This window comes from Macrotis lagotis, chromosome 6 (assembly GCF_037893015.1).
Source record: "Macrotis lagotis isolate mMagLag1 chromosome 6, bilby.v1.9.chrom.fasta, whole genome shotgun sequence".
In the NCBI taxonomy this organism is placed as follows: domain Eukaryota; kingdom Metazoa; phylum Chordata; class Mammalia; order Peramelemorphia; family Peramelidae; genus Macrotis; species Macrotis lagotis.
The window spans coordinates 83,523,223-83,539,263 of record NC_133663.1 but is presented as its reverse complement, the minus strand read 5'-3'; the positions used below and the strand labels follow the sequence as shown (position 1 = coordinate 83,539,263).

At 34.8% G+C, this 16,041-nt stretch overlaps 1 protein-coding gene across 2 annotated transcripts in view; it reads right to left on the bottom strand.

The window, feature by feature from the left end:
• The window catches only part of CMKLR2 (chemerin chemokine-like receptor 2), a 100,970-nt gene that overhangs the window by 45,768 nt on the left and 39,161 nt on the right, over positions 1–16,041 (bottom strand). For both annotated transcript variants that reach the window (XM_074191539.1, XM_074191538.1), the window contains exons 3-4: positions 15,112–15,204; positions 12,625–12,764 (exon numbers count right to left, since the gene is read on the bottom strand). The gene's annotated coding sequence lies outside the window, so the exon portion shown is untranslated. The remainder of the gene's footprint in view (positions 1–12,624; positions 12,765–15,111; positions 15,205–16,041) is intronic.

Sequence of the window (16,041 nt, the reverse complement as noted above, 5' to 3'; positions counted from 1 at the left end):
CTAGATACAGTGGAAAGATAATTGTCCAGCTATGGGGATTTGGACCTACTTGGATGGCCAAATTCAAAAGGTAGTTATTAAGAGCCCGATATCAGACAATTTCTAAGGACTCATGACAGAAAATATCTATATTCAGAGAAAGAACTAATGTTGTCTGAATGATGCAGATTGATGCTTATATTTTTCACTCTATTTTGGTTTTGAGTTTTTTGAGGGAAGGATCTGCATCTCCTTTCACAGCATGAATACTATGGAAGTATGGTTTGCATGATTGCACATATATAAAATAGATTATATTGTGTACAGGGAAGGAATAGTAGAAGGAGGAAGGGAAAGAATTTGGAACTAAATTTTTTTTTAAAATTATGTCAAAATTGTTTTTGCACAATTGGAAAGAAATAAAATACAATTTAAAAATTAATAGCTTGATATCAATATGGAAGGAAGTACCCAGGCATCTGTGATTGACTCCATAAAATTTAACATAAGATGTCATGCTTATTCAATTTGCAAAAGACATAAATCCATGATGGATAGTGAACATACTATTGGACAGTCAGGATACAAAGATACCTCAACAGGTTAGCGTCAGATGTAATAAGATGGCATTTAACAAATCCAAATGCAAAGACCCACACTTAAGTGTTGTATTTTTTTAATGTTCTTTGCAAGTATAAGATTGAGTGGCATGCATTTCCCAATTGACAAAATGGTTAAAAGATATGCAGAAGCAATTTACAGATGAGGAAATCAAAGTGAACCATAGTCATATGAAAAATTTCTCTAAATCATTATTGATTAGAGAAATGCAAATTAAAGCATCTCTGAGGTACCACCTCACACCTCTCAGACAATATGACCAGAAAGGGTAATGATCAATGTTGGATGGGAAATCTGGGACATTAATTCATTGTTGGTGGAGCTGTGAACTGATCTAACCTTTCTGGAGAGCAATTTGGAATTATGCCCAAAGGGCAATAAAAATGTGCATGCTCTTTGTTCTAGCAATACCACTACTGGGTCTATACCCTGAAGAGATCATGGAAAAGGGTTAAAAACATCACTTGTACAAAAATATTCATAGCAGTTCTGTTTGTGGTAGGATCTCTATTTTTTTTTTTTAGGTTTTTGCAAGGCAAATGGGGTTAAGAGGCTTGCCCAAGGCCACACAGCTAGGTAATTATTAAGTGTCTGAGGATGGATTTGAACTCAGGTCCTTTTGCCTCCAGGGCCGGTGCTCTATCCACTGCGCCACCTAGCCACCCCAGGATCTCTATTTCTTAAGGGAACATAAACAAAACAAACTGCTTTATGAATATTATCTCTTAAGAGGACTGCAATCTCATTATGAGCAAACAGGGTGACCAAAAGAGCTAATGTGATTTTTGGGGAGGGGTAGCCCATTTGATGATTTTTCCTAGTACACTATCCATGTAGAAATTCCCTCTCCTAATACAGATCCATAGCCCATCATTGAAGTAATCTTTTTTTTTAAACATACCATATCTAGTTTTCTACTCCAAAGAGATCAAAGAAAAGGAAAAGGACCCATATGAAAAAACACTTATAGCAGCTCTTTTTGTGTTGGAAAAAAATTGGAAACTAAGGGAATGACCATTAATTGTTTTTTGTTTTTTAGTTTTTTTGCAAGGCAAATGGGGTTAAGTGGCTTGCCCAAGGTCACACAGTTAGGTAATTATTAAGTGTCTGAGGCTGGATTTGAACTCAGGTACTCCTGACTCCAGGCCAGTGCTCTGTCCACTGCACCACCTAGCTATCCCAATGACCATTAATTGAGAAATGGTTGAACAAAATTGTACTATATAAATTTAATGGAATACTATTGCGCTGTAAGAAATGAAAAGGATGATTTCAAAAATGCCTGAGAAGACCTGCATGAACAGATACAAGGTAAAGTGCACAGAACCAGAAGAACAATTTATATAGTGTAACAAGTAACTTTGAAACACTTAAGAATTCTGATCATTGTTAAGTGCCAATCATGATTCCAGAGAATCAGGGATAGAGCACCACCTTTTAGCAGGGAGGTTGTGAGACATACATTTTTGAATAAAGCCAATGCAGGAATTTGTTTTGATTGGTTATGCATGCAATTGTAATAGCTTTTCTTTCTTTCTTTCTTTCTCTTTCTTTCTTTCTTTCTTTCTTTCTTTCTTTCTTTCTTTCTTTCTTTCTTCTTCTTTCTTTCTTTCTTTCTTTCTTTCTTCCTTCCTTCCTTCCTTCCTTTCTTTCTTTCTTTCTTTCTTTCTTTCTTTCTTTCTTCTTTCTTTCTTTCTTTCTTTCTTTCTTCCTTCCTTCCTTCCTTCCTTCCTTCCTTCCTTCCTTCCTTCCTTCCTTCCTTCCTTCCTTCCTTTCTTTCTTTCTTTCTTTCTTTCTTTCTTTCTTTCTTTCTTTTTTTCCCAATGGAGTGAGACTGGAAGGAGTGAACATGGTTTTTTTTTTTGCTAATTGAAAATGCTTTTTTAATAATAAAAAAGGATATTGCTAGAGTAATGAGAAATTAAACTAGTATATATCAGAGGCAGAATTTAAACCCAGATATTTTATCATAGGCCTGATTCAGGTTAGTCCCCAAGTAACTTAGGACTAATAATATTTTTTAAAAAATGACACTTCGGGGGGGGGAAACATAATTATTTTGTGATATCTCAATGTATTATAACAATGTAGAAATTCCCCAACCACTGGCCTAGCATTAGAAAGTCCCCACTCACTGTATAAGGTATAATAAAGTGGATGGTCTCTCTTATCCACTGTTTTTTTTTAAATAAATGTTATTGATATCTTTTTCAAAAATATCATCTAAATTTCTCCCTTTATTTTCTTTGTCCTCAGTGATCTATCCATATAAAAAAGATTTCTTTTTAGTAGGAGAGGAAAAAAAGTTAGCAAAACTGATTGATGAGTTGAAAAAAGATTCTTAAAATATATGTTTTAAAACAATGTTCCATATCCATGGACCCCTAGTATTTCAAAGCAGTAGGTTAAGGTATCTTCTTATAGAAGACCAAACTTGTTCTTTGTAATTTTTCAGCATTCACTTTTTGATTCTTTTGTAGTAATTTTTTTCTATTTATACTAATGTTATTCATTGCATATAATGTTTTATGGGTTTGATTTCTTCATTTTGAATCAGTTCATCTAAAGATTTCCATGTTGTTTTTTTCTAATTATATTTATCATTTCCTGTAGCACAATAATAATCCATTACATTCATATCCCACCATTTAATTATTCTCCCACAGAGAAGCACCTACTTTGTTTCTGGTTCTTTGCTAAATTAAAAAATGCTTCAATAAATATTGGTGCATATGAGGTCTTTCTTTTTATCAACGATTTGCTTGAGGTATATACCTATACCCCAGGTAGTGAAATCACTGGGTCAAAAAGTACATTATCCAGTATTTTTAATTATTACTTGTTGTCCTTGGATAAAGGTATTGCTTTCATAATTATAAAAATATTTGGTCTTTCTGCCTCATCTGCTGCCCTTGAACAGGGAATGTTTTCTTATTCTGATCATACATCTTGCACTTGCATTTCAAATACTCCCCTGTTCTTCCTTGTATGGTCCCCCTCTTTTGTCCCTCTACTATGAAATGCTTTATTTTTCCATTCCAAGTTCCCAATAAATGCTGCTGATTGTTTGGATACTCCATGCTTGCCTGAAACATTGTAAAAACCAAATCCAGAAATCTGAATTTGTTATCAGCAAAAGAAGATTTCTTAAAATGTTAATATAGCTCCACTTTCAGGCTAGTCTCCTGTTCTGAATCATGACTATCATATCACATATCACAGTTTAGTAAAAAAAATTACTTAGTCATAGCACAGAAGGGATATATAATAATAATATATTATAATATAATAATATTAGCTTGAGTAGACTAAGCCCTTCTGGCTTCCATGTGGAAAAGAATCTGGTCTGTAGGGAAGGGTGAGGTCATTTGTGTGACTTTGGGACATTTGCCAAGAGTGTCAGACCATTGATTCATGTGAGCAGACTTCTTTTATACTCTTGGATGATCAGTAAGCCAGGTAAATTGCTGAGTCTTATTCACTGAACCAATCTGAGGATGGTTTAATACAATTTAAGGAGAAACTCTCCAGTATCTTTGCCAAGAAAACTCCAATTAGGGTCACAAAGAGTTGGACACAACTGAAAAGACTGAAAAGTCACAGTAAGGGGAAACTAGCCTAATCTGTATAGGGCAGGGTCTAGGGAAAAGCTAAGAGTGGGGGAGCCAGATAATATTGATCCTACCATATCAAGACTACTTCACTCCAATACCAGACATTTGGCATTATCTAGTCCTTCATTTTATTTTTTATTGTAGTTTTAAGTTGCATTAAAAGAGCATCTGGAAAAGAAGAATCAAGGTCTCACTGTGGTATTTTATTCATTTCTGAACATCCCATTTCAGAAGGATAAACTATTTCTAGAAGAAGATAATCAGAATGGATGAAGGCACTTGAACCCATGTCGCTTGTAAATTAGAGAAGGGAAGCCTTGAAGGTTATATGATAGCTATCTTCCAAGTATTTTTCATATGGAAAAGAGATTAGATTCTTCTGCTCAGCACTAGAGGAAAGAACTAGAAAAGATGAATGGAAACTGCAGGAAGCAGATTTAATAATGTTGTTTTGGGAAAAAAATAACCCTAACCATACAGCTATGAGGGCAACTGAATGGGGAGTATTATTGAAGGTTTTCAAGTGAATCACAGGTTGAATTCACGACCTTTAAAGTATTTTATAATTCTGAGATTTTGTAATTCCCTGGTCATAGGTAATGTCAAAAATGTAACTCCATAGGTTGTTGTCAATGAAGCCAATAGCCCAAAGAACAAGACAGAAGAACCCAAGAGCATTCAAAACAGGGAGCTATCAAACCAGATCAGTTTATCAGAGACTCATCAAGGAAAGAAAGAAACAAGATGTTGGGCTAGGTTGAAGTCTTTGTGGGTTGTGGCAGAAACTTCCTCCTGGACCTAAGCAGAGATTTGTAAAAGAGAATGACATACAGAGATATGTCTGGAACAACAATATATCCAAAGGGTAATTTGGTATAACCTCTGAGGCTAAGAGATGTTCAGACCTTCCTATTCTATTTACCTAAAAAAAGCTTAAACTGAGTTTTTAATTGTAGCACCATATCATCTGCCACCTTAAACCAAACTGCCAAATTGATCTCAAAATATCATTTTGCAGAGTTGAACTGACCTATAGAGGCCCTCCTAGATATCTACCAAAGTCTTTCTTGGAAACTTGGGAACTCTGAGGATAAAGTGATTCATTATCTGGGCCCATCAGAAATGATGAACTTCTCTGGCTGCTTCCCCATGCTAGCTAAAGACAGAAGGGCGTAGGTACTTTGGAATCATGATTCAGTCATTGGCTACAGATCTAGAGGAGCTGATGACTCCAGTGGATCTTTTAAAAGGAGAAAATCCTTCCATCTCAATTTCTATTGCTTTTGCTCTCCTATGTAGCAAGTAAAGAGATCTGTTTTTAGTCTTCCCATAAGGGGAGATAAGCACATAGTCTGTTTTCTTCTCTCCCCTATTCTTACCCCGCACCCCACATTGATCTCATAATATTTGTTGAGTTTGTTCCTGATAGCTAAGAATAGTTTTTATACTTTTATAAAGGTTTTAACCTATTCTACTTGGCTTGGAGGTAACTCTATGAGTGTGAGAGTTCTGAAAGTCCTGAGACCAGTAGATACAGTGGGATACCAAAAAAAAAGATAATACATAAGAAAATATGGCCACTTAAAATGGCCTAAGCCTAGTCTTTTTTTTTTTTGCCAGCAAATATGTCCCCAGAATTGTTTAGTTCTGGCAATGACAAACCAACTAAACTTGTTGACTCTTTTTGGACAACTGGCAGGAGTTAAGAATGTGGATTTTTTTTTGTTATTAACAATTTTGAATTAATTTTTATTGTATTTAAAATTTATCAGACCAGAAGTCTAATTTGATCCTTTGTTTGTAGTTTTCTGACTTCTGGTTTCGACTGTGTAGAACAGATATAAACTGTCTAATAAGTTTTCACAAATGGCTTTATGTTCTGCTGAAGCTTACCAGGGAATTGCAATAGTAATAATAAGTTAATGAAGCTTGTTTTAAGTTGGTTTTTGTCTTGGGACATCTTGTTTATCTTTCCCTCTGTGTGAAGAAATAAATACTCATCCTCTACATCTGCTGTATATGGAGTGAGTACCTACCTTCTTAACTCCCTCTCTTGGGGAAACCAAATGTTCATTTCAAAGTTATTTAGAAAGTCCCCTAAATTGTATTCCTTACTTAAAATTTCTTTACAAAAGTAAAAGATCAAATCTTAAAAAGCAGGAATCATTGCTAGAATGACAAGACTAATGTGAAACTGAATAAGGGATGGACAATGTTATAAATATATCTGAGGAGTGTTAACTGATAATATAAAAATGCTTCCTTACTTCATACTGCAAGCTCAGTAAAATACATCTAAAAAATTCTAATCTTCTCAGCAATACATTGATTAAAAACAATTCTAAAAGATTTGAAATGGAAAATATCATCCACATCCAGAGAAAAAGCTATGGAGCTCGAAGGCATACTATTTTTCATTTTTTAAACTTTGTTCTATGTTTTTCTTTCTTGTGCTTTTTTCCATTTTTTCTGATTCTTCTTTTATAATATGACTAATATGGAAATATGATATATATATATAAAACTATATAACCTATATCAGAATTCTTGCTTCATATGGAGGAAGAGGGAAAGGAGGGAGAGAAAAAATGAGGAATTAAAAATCTTATAAAAATATAATTGGAAAAAATTACAATTAAAAAATAAAGTGAAAAAATTGCATGGTGGCCCACAACACTTCCAAGTTTGGGCCGAATTAGATTCAAATGAAATAGTTAATGCAATAAACAAAAATAGATAATGTTTAATATTTGATTTTCTAAATCAATATGTATCCACAGAGATCCTTATGTGTGCTTTAGAGATCTTTATGTACTATTTAGTGGTCCCTATTTCATTCTAAGGGTAACTAGATAGCATAGTGAATAAAATGCCAGTCCTGGAGTCAAAAAGACCTGAGTTCAAATATGACCTCATCTGTTGTATATTGAGTGAGAACCTTCTTAACTTCCTGTCTTGGGGGAAACCAAGTTACATGTTCATTTCAAAGTTATAAAATTTAGAAAAATCACTTAACTTATGTTAAATTTCTTTACAAAAGAAAAAGACCAAATCTTAAAAATTTTATGACAAGATTGATGTGAAACTGAATGAGGGCAGGACAATGTTATATAAATATATAAACTTACCAGCTATTGACTCTGGCTAAGTCATTTAACTCTGTCTGTCTCAGCTTCCTTGTCTGTAAAATAAGCTACAGAAGGCAATGGCAAACCATGGCAGTATCTTAGCCAAGAAAACCCCAAATGGTCACAAAAAGTCGGAACACCTACTGAAATAACTCAGTAACAACAAAAATTTCAGAGTATGATAACACTGACCTAGAGCCTCAAGAAGCTGAGTGACAGCTAATATGTTAGAGATAGGATGTGAACCCAGGTCTTCCTAGTTTTAAGGTCAGTTCTCTATCCATTTATACCACGTAACCTCTTCTTATTCTTTATTCTTTTTTTTTTTTGCAAGGCAATGGGGTTAAGTGGCCTGCTCAGAGCCACACAACTAGGTGATTATTAAGTGTCTGAGACTGGATTTGAACTCCTGACTCCAGGGCTGGTGCTCTATTCATTGTGCCACCTAGCAGCCCTGTAACCTCTTCTTGTTTTATAGATGGGGAGCACTTTTGCCAAGAGGTAAAATGTTGACTAGAACTTGGGTCACCTAACTACTAGGTCAATGCTTCCTCCTTTTTACCGTGACATATTGGAGTTCTATTTTGGCAATAAGATTGATGCCACATTGTAATGTCAAATGATGAGACAAGATGTTAAAAGTGCACTGAAATTTTTTAGTAAACATTTATTATCAAATGAGGTAATGTATGTAAAGTGCTTTGTGAATCTTACACTATTTTTAACTTAATATATACTTAACAATATAATATAATATTTAACTTAATATAATGTAACAATACTTAACATTAATGTTAGATATTATCAATGATAATGATGATGATGTTCCTGCTATATGCTGGGCTCCTTGCTAACTGCCTTCAAGGAGTCTACCATATATTGGAGGGGTGGGAGGGGGGCAGGACATCTACACAGAGAAATAAATCCAAAGTAAATTCAAAGAAGTGGGCAGAACTGATAAGAGAGGATCAGGAAAGGCTTCACCTAGTGGAGAACTAGGCTAAGTTTTGAAGGGAGTTAGGGATTCCCAGAGTCAAAGGAGAGGAAGGAGATCCTTCCACACAAGTAGTGAGGGTAGGAGGCAAAGCTATGTGGGCAAGCGATATAGTATTGTGACTAGAGAAGAACAAAAAAGGCCAGTTTGACTGGAAGGTAGAGTGTTGAGGGGAAGTAATGTGAAATCTGACTAGACAGATAGTTTGGAGTAAAGCTGAGAAGAGCTGTTATAAATGGCAAACAAAAGATTTTATATCTTATCTTAAGAAACACAGAAACTTCATGAATAGGGGAGTGAAATGATTGGACTTGTGCTTTAAAAATAGTAATTTAACAATTTAACAACCAGCTGTGTGGAGAGGAGAGTGACTGTAGGTTGGGAGACCAGTTATGAGGTAATTATGATAGTCTTGGAGAAAGGGATGCAGATTACCACTAGAGTGTCCAATGCAATTTATTGATTATATATAACTTACATGCTATATATATACCATATCAATATACTTTATTATTGCTATAATTTATTGATAATATATAATAGCAATATAATTTATTGATTACTGATGTAAAACTGGCAAGAGTTAGTGACTGGTTAAGATTGGTGAGGGAGAGTCAAGAGCATAAGAGGCACATTTGGAAACAATTCTATCTATTTGTACTGGAGTCTTAAAACTTTTTTAAGGCTTTAATGATATATTTTATATACAGATACACACGTGTATATATGTTCTGTACACATATACATATATGTCTCATGTGGGTAAATACATATATATTAAAGTCAGGAAAGATTAAGCTGGGGGAACATTATGTTTTTTACTCCCTGGACTTAGCTTTGTTTCCCTGCCCTTTTCCCCTGTTTCCCCACTGATCTGCCTGGGAGAATGAGGAACCCTAGGACCCTTGGCAGTCTGCTGAGAATAAAGCCCCTACATGCATGTGATTAAGGTGTAGTCTTATCCTCAAAGGTTAAAAATAGGAGCTATAATTGAAAGATGTATGCACTCTGTGCCCATGTAAGATATGTGTGTACACATGGAATTTGAATTATATCTATTTGTCCATCTATATATTGCTAGTCTAAAGGGATGACTGATTCAAAACAAAAACTGCTTCCTGAATGCATTTAAGAATCTTGGGGAAAAGGTTATTTTAAGCTTATACCTGTAGGTTTTACTCTTTCCTATCTATATACTGCTTATACATAAAACCACCACAAATAACGAATTGCAAGTAAACATATTCATTCAAACAAATAACTAAATAGAAATCAGAGTAGTTACAGATTAAAACATACCAAAAAAATTACACAGAGTGAGATAATACAACTCAAACCTAGAGAAAGGTCATGATCTCATCCAAGAGGAAATTTTCTGAAGTCTCTAGGGAGTTAGCAGGAACTCAAGGATAGGTTGAGGAGGTGACTTCCCTTATATGTATGCACCTTCCAAAATCTTTCTTCTTGCTTCATATATCTAGAGTTGATCCTAAAGAGAGTCTGGCACCATGTTTCCTTTATCAAAGAGAAATAGTTGCTCCTTTTCCCAAACCTCCCTCATCAACTCTGACCCTCACTTAGGTACACAATTTTGTAGCAGCATTCTCTCAATTCAATTGTAATGATGCCTAAGCACCAGTTCAAGTATGAGTCTGGTTATCCAAGGAGTGCCCAACCTAAGCAAGAGGGAGGTCTACAACTGGGAGATACAGCTCTAGAAATTTAAGTCTTATGGTACCAACTAACTGGGAAAACTCTGCTCTCTATATAGCTTAGGTGGTTTGACAATCTTCTGCTGGGGATTGGCCTTCTTGCCAAGATTATGAAAGGAACAAGATAAGACACTTTTTTAAAAAATTGGACAAAACGACCTCAAAAAAGCCATCTCCACTCCAAAAATCATGTGAATTACTTTCTAGCCATGATTTTCTCATCTTGTGCTTGTAGTTTTTTAAAACCTAGATGTAAGAATAAATTTTATCTTATTAGTTTCAGCCTAGCCTATTAATAATTTTAATGTCTCTCTTCTGATATACTGATATACTTCTGATATATTAACTAGTTTCCCCAGTTTCATCTTGCCTACAAATTTGATAAATAGACCATTTATTGAATAAAATTCATGAATAATACATAAAGAGTATTGTGGCAATACACTAGAGACCTCAGTCTCTGCATTTAACTCACTTTGGATCCAGTCAATCAACCAGTTTTAAAGTTAATATATTTGTATTAGAATCCAATCCACATCTCTCCAACTGTTCCATAAGGCTAGTTTGAGGTCATGGATCTGGTCATGGATTTGAAGATATAAGGGACCTAAGGGATTAATATAGGCCATTCCTTAAGGAAAAACAGTTGGAAGGTCCCCCCACCTCAATCCTCCCTCTTATTCGGGACTTCTGCTGGGTTCATGGCTAGGGATATTTCATTTCCCCCCCCCTAATTTAATATATTTCCCTCTCCCCCCATTACATGTTATTGTTTTAGTTTTTAAGAGCTATTTTTTTAAGTCTTAGGATTTTAAACTAAAATATCATTGCTGAGCCTACTCTTCTTCTGAGGAACAGAAGAAGTTGTATCACTCCATGTCCAATAGAAAAGAACAGACCTTATTGGAGTAGTATATACACATATATTTATGTGTGTGTGTGTGTGTGTGTGTGTGTGTGTGTGTGTGTGTGTGTGTATAGTGTTTATATTGACAGATATACATAAACATGTATATATATTTTGATAACTATTTCAATATAATTGATTTTTTGGTAATCTTTATATTTTATGAATGTATTTTATTCATCTCTTATGCATTTAAAAATATGATTCTGAGATAAATGGTCCCTAGACTACATCATATTGTCAAAGACATCCAGGACCGAATAAAGGATAAGAAGTCCTGATTCAAAGGGTCATACAGAAAAAAAGAAGGGAATTAGGACTGAAAAGTCTAATACTAGTCTAAAGCTTTAACTTCTGAGTGGTTCAATGAATATCAAGTCCAGATTGGGATTAATAGAGAAAATTCCCATGATGTTTTTCCTCATCAGAAGGGCCGGCGAGTTAGAACTTTAGGATCAAAAAAGAAAAGCAATCAGGGAGACAGTTGGGCAGATTTTGGAAGAGAGGATGCTGAATATTTTGTTGTAAAGCCTTGGGAGAGTGACAGGATAACTTATTTCATAAAGAAAGACAGGTAAGAAAAATTCTTGAAGTTTTCTCAGCAACTAAATGGGTTTGCAGGCTTCCATTTGATTCTGAGAATTTTAAAAGCCATTTAATGCTTAGAAAACACCACTCTAAGGACTATTTAGAAAGGAATTATTGCTGAGAACTAAGAGAGGAAGTGGCAGTTTCACCGGATTTTGGAAGAAGTAAAAACAGATGAGTCGGCTAGTAAAAATTTACTCAAAGAAATTTTGCAGCAAACTTTTTGGATTCCCCATTGAGAAAGCAAATCTTAACCTGGAAAGAGTATATTGAATATTCAAGGGAAAAATTACAGTTGAAACTTTGCTTTTGTAGCCAATAAGAGGCAAATAATTGCAAATACTTTGAACCCAGTGAGGCCACTGAAGTTTGTAGAATTTAACTGAACTGAATGCAAGAATGATTTAAACTTCAGTTTGTCCCATAAACCATGATCTTATAATTAGCTATTAGCCCTTCATTAGAAAGAACCCAAACCTACATATGTCATTTATAAGCATGAATATTTCAGCATGCTATTATTAATTGTGAGATCTAATAAATTCAGGGACACCAAAAGGAATATAGGGAAGTCTCTTTATAAAACCTTTTCCTAAAATAACCACCTGCTAACTGGATTTAGAAACTGATTTTTGGCTTTTTTATCACCTAGAGAAGATAAAAACAATTGTGCTAAACACCACAACAATGAGTTTCTGGACTTTCAAGGATTCCAAATCTAAACTTATATAATGGTCTTATAGAAAGACTGAGAAAATGACTTGAAGTGTCTAATTTTTTTCTTCTCACTCTAATTTTTCCTTTCCTGAAATTTCAGAGTTAATTTGCAGCTGCAGCAAACCCTGTTTTGACATAAGACCAAGAATAGGAGTAGCACTGAATCTGCAAATAGAAAATTCTTTTCCTCTCTCTCTTTTTTGTTTCTTTTTCTTTTTTTCTTTTAAAGTATCACGAGCCAGCTGTTACTCATTCTAATCCCTAGGTAAATAAATTGTCTCCAAAAAATCATTATCAAGTCAACTGCAAATGTGTTAACTTACAGAGAAGGCAAACAGGAAAATACAAGAAGGAACCCACTTACCAGTTAATTTTCTTTCAGCAAGAGAGACTATTGTGATTCTGGGTGTAACCTTTGGAGTGCAGAATGAAAAACAGTGTGGATTGCAGGATAACTGTAGTGTACAGCTTTCCCAGCCTCCTCACTTGGCTTTTGAAATGACACTGTGGATGAGGAAGGATGCTAGTTATGCAGCTTTTATACAACACTCGGGAACTAGTTGTAATCTGGTTCTTCCCCTCCCCCCAACTGCTGTCCAGAATCATCTACTTCGGGAGACAGTGAGCAGAATGTATATTGCACAATGGAATCATTTTGGTCAGGGTGCCTGTGTCTCTGAGTAACCTTGGGTTACTTTCTGAAAGGAAACTGATATAATGTTGCACAGTGCAACTTGAAACAAGAGTCAAAGTCAAAGTTTCCCTTTTAGCTTGTATTTCTGTTTTGGGGGAAAATATATAAAATATATGTTATATTTATGTATATATATATACATAAATATATATATATATAAATATATATATACATAAATATATATATATAAATATATATATATATATATATATTTATATATATATATATATATATGTGTGGTGGGGGGGGGCGGGAATCACATTACATAAGGAGTAACCAGGTGACAAGGTTATTTTGGAAATGCCAGACAGGACTTTTTTCAAATGATCTCTGAAATGGGTTTTATTTAGAGTTGCAAATTTCAGGAAATCATTTCAAAGTTAGAACTGTTGTTTTAGGCAATGATGAAAATATACCTACAGATTCCCAACCAAATCAGGGTTTCATTGAGTTCCATTAATAAGTAAAGGAAATATTTCTCTTGTATGTCATGGCTTCACCTCTCTGATGTCACAGTCTTCTTCGAGAATGAAAGACAAAAATCAATCAATCTACAAAGGAAATATTCACCTACAGGGTCTTCCCTAATAAAGGAACACATGGAATGAATGATAATTTGTTTTATTTTAAGGTTCTTCAGAGAAAGGATGGCAATACATAAAAATAAGAAAGGGTTTCATTTCGAGGGAACTGCCCTGTGTATTTTAAGACTAGCCTTGGGCAATCTGGAAGATTTTACTGCTCTGGAAAAATTGAAGCTTTGCTTTTCATTGCTGAGCATCCCCACCTCCACCCCTACCCTTCAAGCACATTTGTCTGCAAGACTGAGAAGTAACTGAGGGGGAAGGAGGTGATGGCTCATTGGCCCAAGTGAGCTCCCCTTCCTAGAGGGTTAGCTTTACTTTTCTGAGCCTTTTTTTTAAAGATAGCCAGATCCCTTGCATGAACTGATGCTGAGTGAAATGCGCAGAACCAGAAAAACACACCGTACACCCTAACAGTAATATGGGGGTGATGATCAACCTTGATGGACTTGCTCATTCCATCAGTGCCACAATCAGGAACAATTTTGGACTGTCTGCAATGGAGAATACCATCTGTATCCAGAAAAGAACCGTGGAGTTTGAACAAAGTTCAAGGACTATTCCCTTTAATTTAGAAAAAATAAACTTATATCTTATTGTCTGATCTTGGTATCTCTTATACTTTATGTTTCTTCCTTAAGGATATGATTTCTCTCTCATCACACTCAATTTGGATCAATGTACAACATGGAAACCATGTAAAAACTGACAAATTGCTTTCTGGGGGAGGGAGTAAGATTGTGGGGAAAATTGTAAAACTCAAAATCTTTAATTAAAAAAATAAAGATACTGTGTGGCCTTGGGCAAGCCACTTAACCCCATTTGCCTTGCAAAAAAACCTAAAAAAAATAAAGATAACCAGATCCCAATGACATATTTATATAACTTGAATATATATAAAACTTCTATATATATATGCATGTATTTATATATGCATACATATATATGTATACAGAGAGAATGTGTATGAGAGATTGCATGTAGTTTATATATAGATCATATACAATTGCAAAATGCTTTGCTCATATTACTTTAGTTCATTCTCACATAATTTCTTCAGGGTAGGCAGTGTCAATATAACTGTTCCTACTTTACAGGGTCACATTCATTAAACAGTGAAGCTGGGATTCAAATCTAAGGTTTTGGATCTAAATTGACTGCTTTTCCCATTTATAATATATAATACAATATAATATAATAATATTAATAATGCCCTTGTTGTAGCCTTTCTCTAAAATTAATACTTGAAATGTTTATAATAAAGGACCTTAGTATCTTTGTTAGTCAATAAGCATTTATCAATGTTAGACACTGTGGTGCTTTGTAAAAAAGAAAATCTGAATATTTTAAGTATTGACCTAAAGAAAGTGGTTGAAGTAATAGATTGGAAATTTATTTCATGACTGGACTTTATCTGGGTCAATTATTAGGACTAGAGGGATTTCACAGAACCACATAACACAGGCATTACTAAAAGCAATAAGCCCTTTTATCTAGCACAGTGTTTATTAATGCTTATTAATCAGTCATTACACACTTATTAATAAATGTCTACTATGTGCCAATCTCTTACCAAGTGCTGGAGATACAAATATGAAGAAGAAAAATGATCTCTGTCTTCAAGGAGCTTACAATCTAATGGGGAATGACAACACCCAAAAGGAACCTGAAAAGAAGGGGAGAAGAGATCCAGTTTGAGGAAATGATGAAGTCCAGAGGAGTTCACCTGGTTGGGAAAAATAGAGGGCTTGCTGAGGTGCTTCTATAAATAGAGATTTTTGAGAGGAACTTCCCATTCAGTCATTCATTTAGAGGGTACAGATGAGGTATGAGTACTAAGGTTGATGTAATCTTGCAGGATGAGATTCCCCCGGCATGAAGAAGTTCAATATTGTCATTTACTGACTGATCCAAGTTGCTTTACTGGGGATACCCAAGGAAGCAAAGGTATTTTATCAGGAAGGGAAGGGGTGGCAAATGAAGGTACATCTAATTGACTTGTCACTTTTAATGCTGTAGGCAGGGAACCACCAGTCATTGAGGTTCCATAGAAGATTCCAGCAAGGAACATTTCAAGTATTTATTTTAGAGAAAGGCTACAAAAAGGGCATTATTATTGTTATTGATTATCCTCAGGATCTGCTATAATAAAGCAAACCTGTACAGTTCAGCATTTACCATTATATCTAAGTTGTAGGGTATCAACAGTCACTGTGGATCAGGGATTCTTAACCTGGGAGTCCATGAACCTGAATTTTTTTTGAAGTTTTGCAAGGCAATGGGGTTAAGTGCCTTGCTGAAGGTCACACAGCTAGGTAATTGTTTAGTGTCTGAGGTCGAATTTGAACTCAGGTCCTCCTGACTCCAGGGCTGTTGCTCTATCCACTATGCAACCTAGCTACCCTTGAAATTTTTTTAATAGTTATTTAAATATAATTGGTTTCCTTTGTAATCCTATATGCTTCTTTTTGGCCATTGAAAAACTTTCCATTAACTTTACTAA